At 46.0% G+C, this 21,793-nt stretch overlaps 1 protein-coding gene across 2 annotated transcripts in view; it reads left to right on the forward strand.

Annotated features, from left to right (window-relative positions):
• Window positions 1-17,991: 17,991 nt before the first annotated feature.
• nlgn2a (neuroligin 2a) overlaps window positions 17,992-21,793 on the forward strand; it is a 165,409-nt gene continuing 161,607 nt past the window's right edge. For both annotated transcript variants that reach the window (XM_034615433.1, XM_034615435.1), the window contains exon 1: window positions 17,992-18,223. The gene's annotated coding sequence lies outside the window, so the exon portion shown is untranslated. The remainder of the gene's footprint in view (window positions 18,224-21,793) is intronic.

The raw sequence follows: 21,793 nt of genomic DNA on the forward strand, positions 1-21,793 counted from the left end.
TGTTTTTATTGTTGTATAAGTTTGTGTTAACACCAATATTCGGACTATTGACCTTAGTCTGAGTAAGATATTATTTAGATTATGCTGTTTGTTGTTTGAGTTGTAGAATATTCCATTCATATTCTAACCCTAACCCTCACAGACCATAGCCCAATGGTGACTCACATGCACTAAACCATTATGTCCGACATTGCTCTGCCAGTTTTAAAACCCAAAGTCGAAGTGGTTTAATTTACAATGCTACCATTTTTACCATTTTAGGTGTTGTCTTTATAATTTAGCAAAAGCTACAACTCCTTTTTATTTTTCCATATTTTCACACCCAGAGCATGTGTCGTCAAGCACTTTGTAAGTCAAAAGTATGTCAATTTAGCAAAAAAACGCTACAATGCGATTAAGACATATACATGTTTACATAACGCGAGTATATCGGGATATTGCTGTCCGTGTAAATGTAGCCACAGTTACGCTGCACCTCTGCTTTGTTCACACTTGAAGAACATTATTCTTGACAGGCCTGAGTTATACCATCGTGCTGTTTTCTTTATGAATAATTGTTTTTTCCCACAGAGAGGTTACTTGGCTTTGCTTTTCAACGCCGGCACATGCATCAAGTTGCCACATAATGCTGAGTGACAGGCTCGCCGCTGCAGAGGGTGCATTAGTGTGTGCAGCGCTATTGCAAACTGTCCATCACTGCAATTTTGGGGAACACTGGTGGGTTTCTCTGGCGGATTTAGTGAATTGGTTGTAATGTTTGACGTATTGTTCTGCAGGCGGTTGTGTTGGGGAGGGGGGGGGGGGGGCCTCATGTTGAGTTACCTCTTTGATGGAAATACACTAATCCCAGCAGAGAGCCCACCGAAAGGGGGTGCTGTATTGCTTTCTCATTGGCAAGAGTTTGTGCAGAGAGGGTGTGCGTGTGTGTGTGTGTGTGTGTGCGTGTGTGCGTGTGTGTGTGTGTGTGTGTGTGTGTGTGTGTGTGTGTGTGTGTGTGTGTGTGTGTGTGTGTGTGTGTGTGTGTGTGTGTGTGTGTGTGTGTGTGTGTGTGTGTGTCTGTGTGCGCATGGAGAGGGCAGAGGGACTTCTTCCAATTATCATATTGAAATTACACCGGGTCACACTGCATTACTGCAGAATCGCCAAAGCGCGGTTTCCGCCGAGCCTCGTCCTTAGCCGACTTTGACACTGCATTAACACAATGCACGCAATTAACACATTTTAATGACCGTGTAGCTAATTAAGAATAAGCCTTATGAGTCCAGGCTTCATCATCAGCTGTGAACTGAACCTGCAGCCAGTGTGGGTTTGTTTGTGTGCAGGCCGTCCGTGTTGTGATCCAAGTCTGCCTCCATGATATATGTCCTCGTGCTGGTGTAGACTTCGCTCTGGCGCGATGACATGTTGTATGCAGAAGGTTGCTGCCTGAAGCTGGCCGTGCACATCTGTGATGGAAAGCCAAAGCTCACCATTTGTGTGCTAGCACTGCATGATCCGAACATCTGGTCTGGCTATTGTCAAAGAAGTAGAAATTAATATGTTTGCTTTCACAATAGGACACGCGTGCAATTCTGTGACGCCGACATTTCTTTCTGGTATAGTTGGTCTTGAGAGGATTAGGAGAAAATATAGAGCATGTCGTTGCCACAGCTCAACCAGTCGGGCCGCGTCCTTCGGAGGCTGCATTTGAAGATCAATTGTGTCAAAGCAGCGCGAATTGACTGTCCCATTTGAAGGCCTCAAGTGTAGCCGACAAATGTGTCCTTCAGTCCCCGGGAAACGAAAACTCCAATGGATGGATCGCATCCCTGGATTCATTACACTTTGGTGACGAGTGAGGTATGGTGCCATGAAGTGATGGGACGTAGTATCGGTTGGACATAGACAACTATCAGGCTTCAATTCAATTGAACAGCTGACAAAAAAATCAAGGGGCATTCAAACTTTCTCATCGCGTCCAGCTGCAGCTCTGTTGCTAAGCGACAGCATTAAGGTTAGCTGGTGATGCCTGATCACTAAAAAATCCTCCGTAGACCTCCGTGGTTCGGCCCACGCAGCCCACAAAGACCGGCTCCTTCGTGGGCCAAGTAGACCACCTCCTCTAAAGAAGGACAGACTAACCAAAACCTTATCCCTAACCTTAACCGTGACCAATGCAGCCTAACCCTGAACTTAACCTTAACCAGGACCTCAGAAATGACATTTTGCTTCATTAGGACCACGCTTTACTCCCCATGAGGCCGACTGGTCCGGAAAAGATTAGTGTTTATGCCGGAAAATGTCCTACAGAGGTAACAAGTACAAGTACACACACACACACGCGCAAACAGAAACACACACAAAGGTCATTTTCATTCCGGCCTGTGGCAGATGGGACCACAAGGACAACAATTAACTGTGGCTTTACATCTTGTTTTCACAGACAAGCTGCAAATTATCTCAAAGTCCCAGCAGCTGTGTGCGGTGAGGCTCCTCCAAGAGCCGCCATCCATCTCACTTCACTCGGCCCGTCCGCCTGTCCTCTCTCCCCTGCTCTCCGGTGACTGCTTCACTCTCGGGCCAAACCTCGCTGTGTTTCAGCGGAGGCGCGTGCATGTGTACGTGTCTGATCGCCTCCGATTGTTTGAACCACCCGGCTCTTTGTGAAAACAGCCAAGCGCTCCGAACGAGGAGAGTGTTGCTCGCATTAAACAAGGGAATGAGTCGGAGTGAGTGCACCTCCTGCAAACGGGAGCTGGTAGCTCGACTCGCAACCTGCACATCTACATGACAATTACACGACTGCTGCAGCCTTCTTTGCGCGAGTGGGATGACGGCCGGGCGACATGCTGCCTCCTCGCTATCCACGCTCACATTTCAAAACTAGTGTATGCACACCTGTGAGTTGCTTTCAACTTAATGTACCGCCCTGGGTTGTTTTGAAAAATCCAATTTCCCTGCTCTTGTTAGCCACAATGTCAGGTATATCTGGTGGCAATGCATCTTTGTTCAGCGAGGGGAATTTTTAATGCATGGCAAATAAAGTGGAAGCAGCCTGTCTCATCAGCATGAAAATAAAGATTCTGCTTTGTTTTTCCTGTAACTGGCTGCAGGATGGATGGAAAACACCACAACCAAACGTCATCATTTTTAAAGATATAAGCCTTTCTCGGAATGATGCTGTGTGAAATGTGGAACTTGTAAGGGAATTTCTGCTGTCTGCTGTCCCAGAGTGAAAATGCAGCAGGGGGAACGGCGGGAATCCAAAACAGGAAGGCTATTCCTGCGAACACGGAGAAATCGTTTGTGCGCCCGAAGCTTCGCCTGCTGGGTGACTTGATCCCCTCTCCCCTTTCAGATACCGTGGACTTACAAAGAAACCAGGCATTTCCGAGATTCCCCATTTACCGTGATGTGTTTTGACGGTTGCAGCCCTTCGCCGTCTCAGCCGCAGCCAATTATCCATCTGTCGGGGGGGGGGGGGGGGGGGGGGGGCGCGCTTTCATGTCTGCGAGATGTTTAGTCCACAAATGTGCGTATTGTTTGCCCCGGTGTCCCAGCGTTTCATGCTGCGGAGAAGGAGAGGGTGAGGAAGGGAGAGGGGAAAGCTAGCTAGAGGAGGGGAGATATAGGAGACGGGCCTGTCGAGTGACATTTCGTCTGGGCGTACGGGCTATTGTTGTTGGGGGAGGCAACACCAGTCATTGCCATTACACTGCCTGGCAGACACAAACACACACACACACACACACACACACACAATGGCATTTGTCTCCACTCTCATGTCAACACTGAAAAATATTGTTCCACGGATGTTTTCTCCAAAACAGCTCCATTTTCTCCCTTTTGTTGACAGTGTGGCAGGTCGTCTCTGATACTGAGCCGACTGTGTGTGCAGCTCGGAAAACAATACACTCGCAGCACATTCCGCCTGGGAATGCAACTCAAGTCTCTCTCGTTTTTAATGTCAGGCTGTTTGTCCCCGGCATTTATACGTGTACAAAAAAACAAGCACTCAGGCATGCACAGGCATACGATCTCTAATATGCATGCACACACACACACACACACACACACACACACACACACACACACACACACACACACACACACACACACACACACACACACACACACACACACACACTCACGCACACAAAGTTGCAGGAACAGCAGGCTCCCCACGCCGAGCGAGCATAATTAGCACACTCGTTAAGCTCATCTGCATCTCTCTTCAAAGGAGATCGATGCAAATGGATGGGATTTAGCCGCTGGCAGCAATTAGGCCAAAAAATATCCTATCTGGAGAAACCTGGTTTCAACGAGGCAAAGTCGATTTCATCGTAGGGGGGATCAAATGCATTTCCTGCATTTTTTTGGGCCCTGTGCTGAACGCGTAATAATACGAATGCTTCCATTTACTCTCTTTTCGAATCAGGTTGTGTTTATTCATGTTCGGCACCAGCCCCATATCTCAAGAACCATTCATCTTATCGGTTTCAGACTTGACAAGTGCTTGTTAAGGGCCCAAGAAAGGGCAGCGTCAAATTTGGTGCAATTTGGAAACGAGAAATGTTCAATATTAATAAACTTTGTATAACAAGCGATGAGCGCTCTGTAGAAACGCAGGCTGGGACTAAACAACAGGCAGGTTTAGAACGGCCACTGCACTTGTTTTCCAGTTAAAAGAGCTAAAACGTGCAAAGAAAGGTTCAGTCCACTTAAATATGTCAATCTCATTCATAACCATGTCATTGTATGCGTGTTAGCATGTTGACGTCAGCGCTACAAGGCCTCGCAGAGCCTCCGGCGCGCCTGTGGAAACCGAGCTCTGCATATAAAGTGCTGTCGATTCTTCGGCTGCTGAAGCGTCCACTTCCACCATATTGCTTGGGCTCTTGTTTGTGTGCGAGCGTCAGAGAGCGAGACGCGGAGGCAGCCCGGCGAGCATCTTAATCAAAGCTGTCACACAACATGTACAGCAGTCACATCGCGGCGTCAGGAGGACATCCATCTCTCTCACTCCTACCTGGCTCATTCCTCATGTCTTCTGGCTCCATCAGTCTGCCTTCATGCACCTAATGAGTCCCCCTCTGAATGCTTGTTTTTCCACCCCGACGCTCCTGGTGGACACGCACACGCTACATTCAAGGCAGAAGGTAGCAGCGGAGGGATGCGGGCTTGTGTCCAGAAGGCTTTTACTATTCTAACAAGGAGAGAGTTGGCTCATGAAGGTGATCAGCATGACTTGGTTTTCCTACCAACTACCAACAAAAAAACCCATTAACAGTTGCAGCTGCTTCTGTGCGCACGTGAAACATCTGCCCTCTGATTTTTCTTTCAAAACTTCCCAACTAGTAAAATGCCAGGTGTACTGTATTGTTGACAAATGAAATTGTCCTGCCCTCATTGGTGTGTTACATCTGTGTCTGTTGTGTCCAGTTATTTGAACCAGGTTCATGCACTCCTGCTCTACGCGGCTTAAACAACGTTCATGTCAGTGTACAACACCTTTATTGAGCAGGAGTCAATCAGATTGATGGTCAACATTGAAAGGCTTTTTACAGTTTTTTACACTAAATGAACGCTGTTGCTAGCAACTATAAAAACAAAATAGACGCCACCCGCTTTCCTTTCCACTAGTATTTATACGGGAAAAGCAAACGTAAACAAAACAAGGGGCGGAGCAGTTTCATTTGTCAACACCACACCTGGTATTCTATTGTGAGGGAATTTTGACAGACAGAAAGAAATCCAAGCGCATAGGAAAAAACCCGAGAGTATAAATAGTCTGAGGAGAAGAGCTGAAGCTGCAGCGCAGGAAATCTAAACACAAGCGGGGTCTGAGTGCAGGGTTTGGAGTGAGAGCATTACAAAATCTGATCAAATCAATAAGTCCTTTTCTCAAACTGAAACACCACACTCTTAAATATAGATAAAAACCGCCATAGCAACCCAGTGTCTGTAGAATGCAAAGACGGCAGCATCGGGGCGTCTACGTCCCACTTCTCTGTGTCATGAAGAGCAGAGCGGAGGGGAATGAAAGAGCAGCAGCAGGTTTAATATGATTCTGAGCTCATTAGTCATTAGCACCTGAAGAGAAGCTACATTCATGGTGGAACGTCTTTATACATGAATGAATCCGATCCTTACAGGTGACTGACAGGTCCCTCATTTAATGCTGCCCTGCTCCACATAATGGAGAGTGTAATGACGCCTTGTAATTTTTTTTTTTCATTTCCAGCACAGTCAGATGAAAGAGAACAGGTTCTTCCCTCTGGAGGAACACTGTCCGTCCTTCATTTTCATTTTCACTCACCTTAAAATGAGTGTGCACCCACAGTCTGCCCTTACCTATAGAGTTGATGTGTGTGCAGCCTTCACAGTTAGGGTATTTTTTCCACTGCTGTTATCTATGAGTGCAAAAGAAAAAGAGAATATAACTAAAGAAGTCTCTTATTGTTTGCTATTGTAAAAATAATATTTACATATTTGTTTTTGAGGACACAAGGGTGTGAGTTTTGTGAATGTTTTATTAAAGCATGCTTTAATAAAACCTCTGCAGAGGAAAATATGTCATTCTGTTTTACTGTAAATAACCAGGGAAGCAACGCTTTAAAGTTAAAACTGTCAAGTAACCAATGAGATTTTTGAGTTTGAGTTTGATGCTTTTTTTTGTTTGTTTGTTTGTTTGTGAGTAGGATTCAGCAAAAACTTATTCCCACAAAACTTGCTGGAAGGAAGGAATAAGTCGTTTTGGGAGTGATCCCGAAAAAGCGGCAGGGATTTTTATCCCATCATACAATATTTATACAATTTGGTGTGCTCTCGACTTCGTGGCATTCTATGTGTAGCCTATAGCAAAGCTCTTTGGTTTCATTGGCTCTCGTTTTGAGGCGTCTGTCTCTGAGATCCCTGCCTTCGCCCCAGTGCAGTGGAGGAGAATGGAGTCTGTGGCGCTCTGAGCATCAAAGAACGTCACTTGAAAACTTGACAGCAAACTCTCTCTTCTGTTGGGCGAACATGGTGCTGGAAGGCATCAGCGGCATCATTTGTGCTTGCTACTGTTCTGCATTACAAAAGATTAAAGTGGAATAAAGCCCCAGGGGGAGGTGTGTGGATTGAGAACCACAGTTCAATACATATTTCCTGATGTCCGCACCCTTTTAAGTGAACTAGCTGCTGCTCCGTCTCTCCGTGTCCGCTGCAAATCAGCTTAGCGATCTGTCAGCCATTATGCTTGCTTGTTCAAATTACAAGTAGCATTATCTTCAGTACCTTCTATTTGTGTAACTCTGATCCACATCCTCCTCCCTCGTGCTGCTGCAACAAGCCCAGTTTCCCCACGGGTACCATTAAGGTTCCATCTAATCACCTAATCTAATAATGCTGAAAAGTTCAAGTGTTGTGCACATTGCAAGCAAAGTACTGCTCCGCGTCATCCATCTGGAACAATGATGTTGCTTGTGATAGAGTCAAAGAGATGTCTTGTCATTTGGATACTCCTCCCAGAGGAGCCACTTTCCACTTTCATTATGTTGATTTAGCTCCGCTCCTCGTGCTCCGTCTCCATTTTCGGAACGCATCGCCCACGAGGCAGCGGGCTGCAACAAAAACAAAGAATTTGGATGAATTAAATATATTGAAAAATAATTACAGTCAGCAAAAACGTCAGGCCGCGATAAGTCTGCCTAATAACCTGTAAAATGATGTCTCCTTCTGGTTATTATTCATAATGGAGCGCGCACGGGGGACGCAGAGACACACAGAGATGCAAGCACACTCACACTCACTAGTCTTTGTGCCGGCGCTGGTGTGTGTGAGATAGATAACGATTAAGTGCTGAGTTTGTGGATAATTCTGCTTTATTACAACTTTGATTTTGTAGTTTTGCGAGTGCACCTGAGAGTTAACAATCAGTTGTTTCATAGTGAAGATGTACAGCAGGTCAATTGCATTAACAGACTTTTTTGAATAGAGTGCAGAGAAGTAGTAGTCTTGTGCTTCCATTTGCTCCGCTTGTGCTCAAACGGGGTGTGTGTGCGTGTGTGCGTGCGTGCGTGCGTGCGTGTGTGTGGTACATCACTAGTAAAAGGAGGGCTCATATCAAAGAAACACATTTTCCCCTCATTTCACTACCTCCTCACCATGAATACTACATCAAACATCAGTCCCATGAGCAGCCCCCCCTCGCCACACACACACACACACACACACACACACACACACACACACACACACACACACACACACACACACACACACAAGCACAACACAGCACATTAACCTATTAATGTTAAAAATGACTACAGTCCCTGACAAAAGTCTTGTCACTTATCCATTTTGTAGAAACAACAGCTTATAACCTGACTTTTAATTTATCCATTGGTTTTAGAAATGGCTCATATGAAAGCTAAAACCCTCCCAAATTATGTTTAATATACTAAAATAAATTTGCTTCACTGAAGAAAGATTGATCATTTAATGAACACAGAAAGGTCAGATTTTGGCAAGACAAAAGTTTTGTCGCCTACAGAGAGTAATGTGAAAATTGAACAAATAATTTACTTCAAATACAAAAATATGTTGCATAACATCAATGAATTAAGTAGTGGTGCTGTGAGATCCATATTTAATATCTTGTATGACTTCCATGAGCTTGAAGGACTGCATCCATGCGGTTCGACAATGATTCATACAATTTATTGATGAAGTCATCAGGAATAGCAAAGAAAGCAGTCTTACATGCCTCCCAGAGTTCATCAAGATTCTTTGGTTTCGTCTTCCATGCTTCCTCTTTCATTCTACCCCAGACATGCTCAATGATGTTCATGTCTGGTGACTGGTAATCAACGCTTTGGTCTCAGGGTGAATCTTAGGCATGTTGTCAGAGGTCAAGTTGCAGTTGATGTGAAGGTCTGGTGTGCTGGGGTTCTTTTTATACACACCCACTAATTGATTGATCAATTATTGATCACAGGTGAGGCTGTAATCTAGGATTGGGTGCATCATATGACAAGGTGACAAGACTTTTGTCTTTGCAAAAACTGACTCAGTGGGCTTTACCAAGCTGTGAACGTTAGAATGCTTTTCAGCAGTTTCGTTTGGCACCAAAACATTATTTCAAAAGCTGTTGGGATTGAAATTAGCCATTTCTTGTAAAAAAAAATTGATTACAAATATATTTGAGGGGCACTTAAGGTCAACTTGTACCCAAGCGACAAGACTTTTGTCAGGGACTGTACATGTGTGTGTATATGACAACAAGGTCATAAGGCTAAAGTTTCTGGGGCAGAGGAAGTAATGAAAAATGCAAAGTTACTCTCTCTCTCTCTCTCTCTCTCTCTCTCTCTCTCTCTCGCTCTCGCTCTCTCTCTCTCTCTATCTCTCGTCACCCCTCTTCCCCCCCATCTTTCTTTATACCTCCGGGTGGCAGCCTGCATCGAAGGGACATGTGGCACCGCAATTAGCACTGGCCGATTCATGGATGTGGAGACCACGCCGGTGCTCAGATGGGTACAATTAAAAGCAGATGCCACTCCAGCTAATGGGCTGTGCATATATATGTGTGTGTGTGTGTGTGTGTGTGTGTGGTACGGAGATGCTGAGTTATATAGACAGCAAGAGAAGGGGTGGCATATGCTGGTAACCAATGCAAGTGGAGCTACTTTAGCACTAATCTGGCGGGCGCCCTGCTGCGACAGATCAGAGGGAAGGGATGCGATGCCCTACCTCAGGGGGCTGGGGGCTTGCTGAGGAGCAGAGATACCGGAAAACAGGATGGGAGGGAAGCAAGGACGGAGGGATGGAGGGCAGCAGATATAACTGTGCGAGTATAGCGTGGAGTGGGAGAGCCTGGGAAAACGGAGGGCAGGCTTAGTGTAAGTAAACAAGCGGAAAAAGGATGGAGGTGAAAGAGCAGGCTTACTGCGACAAGAGAGTGGATGTAAAACGAGGGGAGAGGGTGGAACACGTCCACTGGGAGAGATTTGCTGTGAGAGGAAGCAGGTGGAAGGGCTGGCGCGTGTTGTGGTAGTAAACGTTTCTCCGACAAGATGTTGATCATCTCGGTAAATGATCCTTTTATAAATTTGGAGACAATAACTTTGGACATTACTTTCACTCCCTGGGTGTATAGGACGCAGCCAAAGTGGTCACGTTCATAAAGGAACAAACCGGCTCAACACACAAATGAGGGACAGCCGATAATAATAATTAGTTAATAACAATAGAGACTAATTCAAAAGTCAAACCAAAAGCCCTGCTGCCTGGGAGGAGAGAGAGAGAGAGAGAGAGAGAAGAGATCTCTCCTGAATTTGAGCCTGTTCATGACAAGATCGAGGTTCGTCTGAGGTGTAATTTGTGGTGGTTGAGTTTTCTGGTTTATTCTAAACCACAGTTGATGGTGAAGTTACTAACTTGTTTGAAGTGTAGCGGGACATTCACACAGTTATTTGGCTTTGGAGGAGCATTTTGCGCATTAATGGCTACTTGTATGTCTGATCTAATATAAAATGTTGTAACTTTTCTAATATACCTGGTTGGTCTGGTTGTTCGAGCTGCATGATAAATTATGTCTCGATATCTTGTAATTCGGCTTCCTCTAGAACACCCTGAAGCTCTTATAGGCCCATGGAGAACTATGTGATTTACTCCAAAGAAAAACCTTCTTATTGACAATTCCATATATTCCTCTAATCACATTATCACATTTTCATCTTATTGATTCAGGGATCCAACCCATATCATCCTGAAAGGAGCAGCAAACTTATGAAGTACTGAAATACTGTGTGCAGCTCTGTTCTGTATAGACTCTGCTATTTTATATCCTTTCAGCGCCCATATCCCTGAAGCATGATTCTCTATAGGAGAGACACAGGCGTTATAAAGTTTTGAGTCAGTAAAATACAGACGTTCTTTACATATTTTAAACTTGTTGGCTGTATCGCTTGCGACGAGAGGATCAGGCTGAAACACTGATGTGTTGTTGATATGCTGAACGTGTCCGTGACAGCAGACATGAAGCAACGCGATCAGGTTTCTCTGGAGTTGTGCTTCTGGCCACCTGATCAATAGCGGTCCAATATTCGCTCTCCCTTTCCCTGCGCTGTGTTTCTCTGCAGCAACTCCCAAGTGATGTATCTGGCTCTTCAGCTGCCAGATGCTCCACCGTGTTCACAACCCGGTTCGTCAGCTGTTTGGTGCCGGGCAAGTCTCGTACATTGCGTTAGAGCTTCATCTAAGAAAACAGCTGCCTGCTGCAGAAAATGGGATTCATCAGAGCGATGAGATTGAAACTTTTCACAGTATGTGTTATTGTTTTTGATTTATTTTGATAAAAGGATAGTGATAAATGCAGATAAGTAGCCCCAGTGAATGCATTTGTTGCTCCTGCTGTGAATAGAGAGAACGACAGGTGCAGTGCTGACAACCGAAATTGGAGAGTGGATACAGGGGAAGAAAGCGAGCTGGCCTTGAAACAGTCTGGCATTAAACAATTTGGTTTTTTTATGGAACAGATGTGATATAATGTCTGAGTTTGTTCATTTAAGTGGTGTTAGTATTAGTAGAAGTACATGCAGTAGTTCTTGTTTAATCTTTGAGCAGAGGATTGCTTCACCAACAACCTGCTGGCTGTAGCTCCATATAAACAGATGTGAGAGTGACAACCAATGTTTTATCTAAATTCCTCTGAAAGTGATAAACTTCCATAAATACTTTTTAGATCAGTCAGAACCCATAGTTGTGAAATGTAGAAGTTCTGATGCATGACACTAGTAATACAAGGAAAATTACCTTTTTTAAATAACTTCTTAACATCTACAACTGCAGTCCTGGTGGCTTATTGGACAGTGAGAAACTCGTATCAACATTTAACAGCATTATTAGTATAGAGGACGGACCAACACCAGCCGAGGGATCTACTACTGCACAAATGAACAGTAGAATGAAATATGAACCTGAGAGCAGGCACTTCAGGGGAGCTGCACCAGAGACGATAGTATATCCATACTAGTCTGGACTTTATGGACTGGAAAATCAGCAGCACCTTTCTCCTGCACCTCTCTCCAACAAGGAATAAAAAAGAAGGGAAGGAGGTGTAAAGACGGATGGAGATGTCCACTGCCATGAGTGGGCGTGCCACAACGAGGGGTCTCGAGGTGGCTTCGCCCTATGGGGTCAATGTTTGAGCAATATTTTCAGGGTGAGTGTGTGAAGAGTTGTGTAACTGTATATCAATCTGTGTCTGCATAATCAGATTTGTAAATGTGGAAAAGAATCTATAAATGTGCGCATCGATCTGTGGTTGTGAAAATAAATATTTAAATCTCTACATGGACATTATTGGCTGTTTGGTGGGAAAAATAAAAACAAAACTTAAAATCGTTATTTTTCTTCTCTCATTCCCTGCAGCCATCAAGCCTTTTTTTGTAAAAGAACACGTTAGAAATGAGATAAAAAAATTGCTGCCTCGCTTTCAATACCTCAGCTCAGGGTTAAAAAAAACAAAAAAACATTGTGGAAATACAAAAAAAAAACCATCCAATTTTTTACAAATCTGATTACACACACACAAACACACACACACAGAGAACGGAGAGGCATTTTAAGATTTCTGTTCATATTTGCAAATCTCTGCATGTATTTGCAGACTATTTGACACATTTACAACCTGATTACACGCACACGGATTGAGATACAGTTGCACAGCTCTCCATGAACACACACATAGATAATGTAGCTACAATATTGGCCCCATGTGGCCCCCTCAGTTGCAATTGATTACCCTTTAAATTAAGCTCCAGGAACATATGGCTGTTGTTTCAGCACCATGGACAGCTCTGTTTGTTGGCTGCAGGATGCACCAATGTGAAAAACCCAGAAAACGAGCGGGGAAATATCCAAGCTCGTTTGTTTATTATTATTCAGGTGCAAGTCCAGACGGGGACTGAAGTCAATGATAAAATCTTAAAATCACAGCTAAAATGCACGGCGAGGCAATGGGGAGAATCGAAAGTCAGAGTAATTTGCTCTCTTTGAGAAGATTTAGTGAGAAGTCTGGCTCCTGCTCGAAATCATGATGGCATCATTCCAACACGTGATTCTAAATTATTTTTCAATCTTTATATATAACATATATATATACATATAAGCTTTCGGTTGTGTCTACAGTCGAAAATGATACACGCATGACTTCATTTTCTGACTTGTTTGAATAATTTGATGATGATGATATAATAATAATATCATTTATTTACATACCACCCTTTAAAACACAGTAACAATGTGATTTATAAGTTAATAAGAAACAGTTTTACATACTCTCTCTAGCTCTATTATTTTTGGAGATATCTCGGAAAATTTGTTTTTTGGACTATATTTTGTTGACCTTTGACCCTTGACCAATGACCTCTGAAAATGTATCCATGTGTTGTTCATTTTATGTTGTGCACACACACACATGCACACACGCACACACACACACGCACGCACACATGCACACACACACACACACACACACACACACACACACACACACACACACAGAGGAACAAAAACAACACCCTGCTCCCTGTGTGGCTATGCCGGCGAGCAGGGCAATAAATAAAACTGTGCTCACACATAAATCCAACCTCACAGTGATAAGTGGGTTATGTGAGAAACACAACACGATGCCAGGAGGGAAAGAGCCAGACAGGAGGAGGAGGAGGAGGAGGAGGGAGTGATGCTGGGAGAACACCAGTTACTGACCTCAGGGGCGGACGCCTTCCTTGCGGGCCAAGGAGGTATAGCAAGAGAGGAAGAATAAATGTGAAGCTACAAGCGAAGTCAAGAGAGATTACCTGTGGAGAAGTTTGGGGAAATCAGCGTGAGGAGCTTCAGACACGGTGCGATGGGTGAGAGGTTGAAAGGTGCAAGGGTGAGAACACACGGAAGACAAGATGAGGCCAAAGTGGGGAAGCTGGAAGGAGAGTGAGCGTATTTGCGCCATGCAGTTCCTCTCCCTCTCCTGGAAAGCTACAGTCCAACTGTGCTGCAGCCCAAAACAACTTTGTGAAATAAAAGCTCCTGGCATCCGCGCGCTGGAGTTTGTCCTCAGCTATTGTGACATCTTTGCAGGTGTTAACTTTCGCAGAGAAATGATAGTCTGTAATTATGCATATAATGAGGACATGGGAATAGGTTAGTGTGTGCATTACCGCGGCCCTTGTAATTAGTCGTAAACAAACAAATGATTGTTTCTCTTTGATATTCTCCCTTAATCTCTGCGACAGTGCAGGTTCTCATCGTCTGCAAACACAGAGGGGGATTTGTGGGCGTGCTCAATAGATCAGGTTGCCGGAAAGTAAATTAGGCGGAGAGAGAGTGGCCTTTCTGCATAGTGTGGGTGCCTCAGACCGAAAGGTTAATGCCTCTATGAGATCGCAATGACATATTATTGCACCTCCGAGCAAACAAAAGATTTGATTGTACGATTGCAGAATGTAGTTGTTGCAGTCTGTTGTCGATGGAATATCAAAATCCACAGTGCGTGTGTGTACATGTACTGCACATGCTTATGCTTGTATTTACATGTGTGGCATGATATTCATTGTGTGTGTGTGTGTGTGTGTGTGTGTGTGTGTGTGTGTGTGTGTACATATGGAAGTCTTATACCCTTACCTTCAATTGCAGGGTGCTCTGTTCTATCGTTTCGGAGCATTCTCCTTTGAAAAGCTGAGAGTCAGGAGCCTGAGGCGAGTGCCTGTAGGGGCCCGATGGACTCTAGGGCCACATCGAAAGGTCTTGTGCCTGGTCACTTATCCGCAGAGCTGTTCAAATCATGCAAAGTGTACTATAATGGTTTTCCGGGGGTGTAAATACACACAAAAACACTGCAGAGGCATTCTCCCCAGACCAGCAGCCCCCCCTGGGGCTCCACATGGGCAAGCTGGCCTCTAGCGCAACATACATCATATCTGTGTGTGTGTGTGTGTGTGTGTGTGTGTGTGTGTGTGTGTGTGTGTGTGTGTGTGTGAGTGTGTGTGTGTGTTCTGTTGGTGCTGATCTTTTCAGGACCTTTTCCAGCATAAGCGCTGACCTTGTCAGGACCAGTGGACCTCATGGGAACCAAAGCCCGGTCTTTTCTGAGGTCCTGGTTGAGGTTAGAGGTAAGATGTGAATTGCAGTTAGGTTAAAGGACCAGTGTGTAGTATCCACCCCTCCCCTCACCCGTACCTCTCCCAGTGTGTAAGAGGATCAACAGTGGCCTGCAGGTAACATTAAATGTGAGAGGAGCTCTTCAGAACCAGTGATTGGTTTGTCCGGTCTGGGCTATGAATTATATTACATAATCAATTTTTGACAGTAGATCCTCCTATATGTGTGTTTTTGGGTGTGTGTGTGTGAGAGAGAGAGAGAGGGAGAGGGAAATGGGGTTTGTAAGTGTCACGACACATGGGTTGCAACTGTGTATCAATGTCATGCATCAGTGACAGACAAGAAGGAGTCAAGTGAAACAGGCACTGAGGAGAGTGTGTGTGTGTGTGTGTGTGTGTGTGTGTGTGTGTGCGTGTGTGTACTTACTCCTTTGAGTGCATATATCTTGGTATGGGGGCTCAGGTGGTCAGGGCTCCCTTGTGGGCCATTACCTCTGATGCTTGCCAGGGGTCTATCAAGTGTAGGACACCAACATCCCCCCTGAACATGCACACACACACACACCACCTCGGCTCGATGGGATACCACCGGGGAATGTACATCCACCACCACACGATTTGTCTTGATGGCTGAGATACCGCAGCCCCACGGCGGCCTATCTCTCTCTGCCTCGTCTGTGGCCCTCAGCTAGTCTGAGGTGCTCAAAGGTAAAAAAGGCCGGACGGGGCTGACATGATGTTTTGGCTGATCGACGACAGCCCGGCTCACCCCGCACGAGCGAAGAAGCAGCCTGTGTCTCTGCCTGGGGTTTTTAGTGAGTATGAAACCGGCACATGGATGTTAGGGCAGTAAATCGTCTCTACAATGAGATGCGGCCTGGGAGCATCGTCTGGACAGGCCAGGGTGGGATGGTGTAGGGGGAGTTACTCATTTCACTTTGGTTAAGCCGGGTTTCAGACATTACCTCTGGAGAATGTCCGCAGAATTGGGCTTCGACCAGAATTTGCCTTTCACACGTGAATAAAGCAAAGGAGATTCACAACATCTCCGTGAGCATCTATGTGTCCTCTTCAACACACCCGCTCGCCCATGATGAATCCATGCGGAGGATCTCCGGCTCTTTGGGACACTCTCTGGAGTTTTCATTTTAGCCTCTCACTCTGAGATTCATTTGCGTTCTCATGTACAGCCCCTCTCGAGGATATCCGGAGATTATCCGGAGTTGAGTGCATGTCTGGAAGCAGCTTGGAAGTCATCCTGCGAGCTGGGACTCCCTGGCAGGCGTCCTCCCCCAGCGCGCAAGGCCACAGATACATGGCTCTGCAGCGGGAGAGTGACTGAAGCAGATGTTTGGCCGTGTTACGACCCGGGTAATAAGACAGACATGTGGCCGCGCGGCAATCGAGAGGGGAGCAGGTGCTGCCGCCGCGCAGCCATTACCATCTGCATTGATGAGATCGGGGACTCGGCCGTGCTGGATGCGAGATGCTCAGTGTCCCTTAAAGCAAAACCATAAATAAAAGGCGGCCAACACTCCCTAGGAAAGTCAGAAGGCCTGTGAAAGTGGAGTGGTGTGTTGCATCCTCATGTTATTGTACGGTGAATCATTCTTATCTTCTATGACACCACTATGAAATTCTTTTGAATGCCCCATTTGGCGCTGAGAACAGTGTTGTGATATTTATCCTCTGGTGATTAACATTGGTTAGCCTAGCCTGGGGGGGGCGGGGGGATTAAAGGAACGGAGAATGACATGCTCGCTGTGTCGTGAGGTTAAGCCACACGACGGATGAGGAGGTGGAGGGCGGACGGAGGGATGCTCGGATGAAAGGGTGGCGGCAGAATGAAGAGATGCAGGGATAGAGGAGGAGGAGGAGGAAAAACACAAGGGGTGGTATCGCTTTAACTTCCCGTGACGTCATGCTGATGCAGACGTGGAGGAGAGGGATGCCGAAAAAAAAAACCAAAAAAAAAACATGAAAGTCCTGAGCAGTGATTTCTCCACATCCTCCTCCTGCGGGAGAAGATGGAGACCGACCCTGTGAGGACGCTCACACATGTTCCCGCCGCAGACCGAACGTGACGCTGCGGAGGTGCACGTGTTCCCTTTATTTTTTTATTTATTTATTTTTTTGTTCAGGGATGCGACCATATTGAGGTCAGAAGAAAGCGTTGCCAGGGCGACCGGCACTGCGGCGCGCGCCCCCGACGTGTGACGTGCTTGTTGCGGGCGCGTGCCAGACGAGAGAGAGAGAAGCAGGGAGAGGGAGCGAGGGAGAGAGAGAGAGAGACAGAGACAGGGGGAGAGAGAGAGAGAGAGAGAGAGAGAGAGAAGCGCGGTCACGGTCGCCGACCACAGCAGCGGCAGGCAGCGGCAGCAGAGGCGCCGTCGTCCCGCAAAGACTCCGCCGGAGCACCGTGTTCGCCCGCCCCCACACCGAGGCTGGAAGCGCTGCTCCGCCCGGAGCTTCTCCTTCATCCGCGGGGATTTACCGAGGATTTACCGAGCACCAAAACAAATTAATAATCGACCGCAGCTGCGAGCACTGGCCCGACACAGGTGACACGAGCCGGCTGAGTCCCCGCAGACACGTCCGGGTCGTTTTGTGGATAAAAAGAGGAGACTGTCATCCTGCAGAACCGAGATCTTCCTCCGTTTCTCCGCGTCCCACCGCCCGCTGCCCTCGGATGGGGGATCTCTCCGTGTCCTGCTGTGTGTGATGCAGCAGAGCAGCTTTGTTTTTAGAGATTCTGCCTCCTCCGGCTGCATGGACTGAACCAGCTGCAGCTGCAAGCGGTGGCATCTTTGCTCACTATTATTATTTAGCTTTTCTTTTTTTATATATATATATATATATATATATATATATATATATATTTTTGTGCTTGATTTTCATCTTGATTTTCTTTGTGAATATATGTGTTGGCACAGTTTTTGCTCACTTGACATTTACTGGACTGCCGGGAGGAAGGTTTAGTGAAGAGGAGGAGGAGGAGGAGGAGGAATTGTCAAAAAGGAAAGGAAAGGGAACATTAAAAAAAAAAGCCAGGAGGCATCAGTGGGAATCTGGCATCCATCCACCATCCAGTGGGTCAGGAACAGGTAGGCTGAGCTTTAAACATGGTTCTTATTGAAAAATCCGAGTTGCAAAATAAAACAGGTTATATACGAAATGGAGATGACAATCAGCAAATGGTTTTTATTGTTTTTTTTATTTGTTTCCCTACATTGTGATTCCACAGAGGCTCTATTTTGGGGAAATGAATGGAGATACACGTTGTTTGCAGTTGCACCTTTAAAAGAAAATGCCATTATTTTCCATTAGTTTCCTACACTGTCATTCTAAAGTAGATATTTTTTTTGGGGGGGGGGGGATGCAGGGAGCACCCTAAAAGTTAAAGCATTGTCAGTTTCCCATATTTTTTCATTTGTTTCCCTTGTAATCGTGAAAGTAGACTATATTTGTTGGGACATGAATGGAGAAACATGTTGTCAGCTGCAGCCCCCTAAAAGAAAATGCATTTTCAGTAGCCCCCAAACCCCTGTAGGTCTAGAGTAGACTATATTTTTGGGGGAAATGAGTGGAGATGCATGTTGTCAGCAGCAGCAGCAGCAGCAGCAGCAGCACCCTGGAACAAGATGCATTTTCAGTTTGCCCCGGACGTGTCATAGTTTGTTGCTCTCTTTTTTTTTTGCGGCATGTGTTTGTATGTGTAAATTTGCTGAGTGGCGATGTCAGAGCTGCTGTGAATGAGTCGTGCTTCACGGCGGCAAGCCTCCATCCTGTCTGTGAGAGAAGATGAAGCCCTCCTCCCTCCCTCGTACCACTAATGAGGACCCTGGACTCGCAGCTCCTCTGGTGAAATGAGACAAACAGAGGCTGCTATTCAGTCAGGCCCGAGCTCATTCCTCCGCGCTCCTAACAGGCCGAATTTGTGGCCCATCAATCAAAGGCCCTTCGCCGAGATTGCGTTGATGCTCGGATCGCTGGCCGGTGATCATTTCTGTCATTTGTGTGCGTTTGTCTGGAGGGAGAGTGAAATGGACAAGAGTGAAAGGGAGATTTTTTTGCCAGCAAACTCGCCTGTGCTGCAGACAGATGTTGGGAGTGCTGCACGCTCACAAAAGTCCCCCTTCAATGGTTCAATCATCCCTCAACTTAATAGGAGCATCTTTCATGGGGTCTTTGTACTCCAAAGACCCCAGGAAACGCCATGGCCATGAGAACATATTCCCCTAAAAGCACCCCCACACACACACACACACACACACACACACACACACACACACACACACAGAGAGAGAGAGCACGAAGAATGGGCCGCATTTATATGCTGTGGCTGGTGTTGTGGGGCATTCGGATCGGCAGGCCCTGCTAGATGATAGAATTCAGCAGGGACAAGAAGACCTCTGTTCTTATCTGCGGCGACGAGAAAGGGAGGACCGCTCCACTCAGCTCATCTCAGTTCGGCTCCGCTCACCTTCTCCCCTCGGTTTTAGGCAGCGAGCCCTGTAAAGCAGATAGGGACATCTCTGTGGGGGGGGGGGGGGGGGGAGGAAGCATTTTTAATGGAGAAAAATGTGCTGCTGTCCTCGCGCTAAATAGATGTTGTCACAGAGGAGCTGTTATTTATCTCGATGGCGGCGGGCTGGGAAGTTTGAGGATGCGTGGAGATGTTTAAGGGGGATGAAGGTGGCCCGCTCACGCAGTGTGCAGAGCGATTGCGGGCATTCGTGCATGAGAGAGAAAGGGGATAAAAAATGGAAGAGTAGGGGGGGGGGGGGGGAGACATTGTAGCGTAGAGAATTTCTGCAGTAATATAATATGCCATGTTTGGTTAATACATTTGGGGTCAGTGGCTGAGTTGCTTTAAGCTTACAAAAACTCGAAGAACGGGTAGCCTAGTCGAGGAGGCCTGGAAACACCATTTGATGTGTGTGCTTGTGTGTGTGTGGGGGGGGGGGGCATCCTGCATGCAAACATTTGTTAATTTTCCCTGTGTGTCCGAACGAAAATGCATCCAAGGCCCCTGAAACCAATGCTGAGTGCCATCCATCCTGGGCAAGGTGCAGCAAAGCTGGAGGCAGATGGGACCGAGGCGCTCAGAGCGTGTCGTTGGGTAGATTGATGGCTCCCAGCGCGGGTCACTAAGCAGTCAACAGATGCAGGCCAGTGTTGTGACAGGATGGGATCTAAATGGTCATCACAATCCCACACACTCACACTTCCACAGTCGTCAGCAGCCCCCCCCGACTTGTTCGTTTAACTGCTGCTAATTTTGTCCCTCGCGATTTCTTTTTTTATCGCAGGTAAATCGGCGACAGCAGGCTCCCGGGCTGGTCAGGATGTTCTCTGACTGTGGAGCTAATTTTAGCCGAGAAATGTCATCTGTGTAAAAAAAAAAAGATAAAAAGTCTTCAGGATAATGGCAGCCGACTTGTTGACTGGAGACTCATGTGAGAAATGCTGGTGAAATTAAATGTTTGTTAAGCAAAGTCGAAATGAATCAGCCAAGCCAAGGCTGGCTGAACATACAAGTCCTCAGGGAGGCGCTGTTGATCATATCTTCCTTCTGTTACAGAAATCTGTTTGAAGGTGCAGAAATTACTTTCCAGAGCTGGCGGCAGAGTTTTATTTTTTATTTCCCCCACCGTCGTGAAGTAGTCTTCTACCTTTCAGCCGAACTTGACGGTTCCATTGTGACAAACTGCACAGTTAGCCGTTGTATAATTGGCAGAATGTTGAATATTTGTGGGAACCTGTTTGCAGATTTGAGGGATCTGTTTAGAAGAGGTGACTGGGGGCAGTGTGTTATACCGACACACACTTAATGAACACACAACATTGGGAGAAAAACATTTCAGTGGGACTAATTTGGATGTGAGTGGCTGTTCAATATTTTGACAGAAACCACGACATGTGCTTGTTGCTGTGAACACATTTTAGTTTTCTCTGCCTCCCAAGTAGAAAATAAAGCAATTTAGATCTTAAATTTATGAGATTTTAAAGAATAATATGGCACTAAACAACTTTTTTATAATAGCTATTATAATTAAATTTACAGTGGAGTAATGATGTCCTGAGTGCTTACCTCTGTTCTTCTGTTTAGTGCGTGTGCATTTTAGTACATGTGAGTCCCTCCCTGTGAAATTGTTAGCCCTCTTCACGACTATGAAGCGGGTCCAGTACGAAGCGACTTTCTAAAATTCCTCCACTGAAGAAAACATGTTCTTCATTTGACTGAATTGCCAAAATGAAATTGCTGCCAGCAGTGTTGTAGGGCATAGCATGGCAATGCTAGCACGGGCTAATGGCTGTGGCTGGATTGTTTGTTTTTTGGTTCTCGTGTTTCTTTATTCAGTCATGCCTCTTGTTGTGCCTGTAGGGGGCGACCTGGGCTTCACTACACCTTGCTGAGAGCACAGAGCTGTGGGCGGAGCTGTGGCCTTAGAGAGGCTGGAGTTGTGGCAGTGAATATCATGTATATAACCTTTTAAAGATATAATATGCAACAATTCCTTATTACGAATAGAAATTGTATTCATGGTAACGGGAGGTTTTATTTTTGGCACCTTTTGAATTGCGTCATATCTACTTTACTTGTGACTTTGCTGGTGTTGGCTAGCGACGTATGACGGAGGAGAAACACATTGCTTGTCAGTTAGCCAGTG

This window comes from Hippoglossus hippoglossus, chromosome 18 (genome assembly GCF_009819705.1).
Source record: "Hippoglossus hippoglossus isolate fHipHip1 chromosome 18, fHipHip1.pri, whole genome shotgun sequence".
NCBI lineage: Eukaryota > Metazoa > Chordata > Actinopteri > Pleuronectiformes > Pleuronectidae > Hippoglossus > Hippoglossus hippoglossus.